Source organism: Galeopterus variegatus, unplaced genomic scaffold (genome assembly GCF_000696425.1).
Source record: "Galeopterus variegatus unplaced genomic scaffold, G_variegatus-3.0.2 Scaffold5626, whole genome shotgun sequence".
In the NCBI taxonomy this organism is placed as follows: Eukaryota; Metazoa; Chordata; class Mammalia; order Dermoptera; family Cynocephalidae; genus Galeopterus; species Galeopterus variegatus.
The window spans coordinates 215,705-216,497 of record NW_007731737.1 but is presented as its reverse complement, the minus strand read 5'-3'; positions in this window follow the sequence as shown (position 1 = coordinate 216,497).

Here is a 793-nt window from a genome sequence, read left to right as displayed (position 1 = left end):
ATGCTAAGAAAATGAGGTTAAAAAGTGACTACCATCGAGAAGCTCAGATTCTAAGAGGGTTGCAGATAAGGAAACTGGCAAAGGATGAGGATTAGCAGAGAGGAATGCTCAGTGTGCAGTGCTCAATATGAAGGCCATGAATCCCAGAGAAGCATGACAAGTTTTCAGAAGAGGGAGTTATGATTATGCTGAGTTTTGGAGGGTGACATGCAGGTAGCTAGATAAGGAAAGGGGTACAGTTGTTTTAGAAGGAGGAAACAGCAAATGCAAAGGCATATAGGTTTCAAAGAACATGGCACAGAATTCAAGAATTTAATTGTGACTAATGTTTATGATGTGAATGAGGAATGATAAGCCATGAGACTGCTGTAGACATGAATCTGATTTTCTTCTAAGAGGGCATTGGTCATCCTTGGTGGCTTTTCAAAGGAGGAGTGACATGATCATATCGGTATTTTAGGAAGCTTTTAGGGGTAGAATATAGCAGGGAGGCAAGAAATGAGTCAAAATGAACGAAAAGGGTTCATTGATAATAAATATGTATTAAGTGAATGAACGAATGAATGGGACATTGAATGAATCAATGTATTACCAGATTTAGCAGCTGAAGAGTAGTTGTTGACTTTAGTAAGATTATTTTTATTCAGTGGGATGGTTGAAATGGAAGACAAATATCTACAGGAGATAATGAACACAAGTTACTCATTCAAAGTATTGATATTTAAAGCCAAATCTTATTTCATTGTTTTTCAAATTAGTTATTGCTAGTATGTAGGAAATAACTCATTATTTT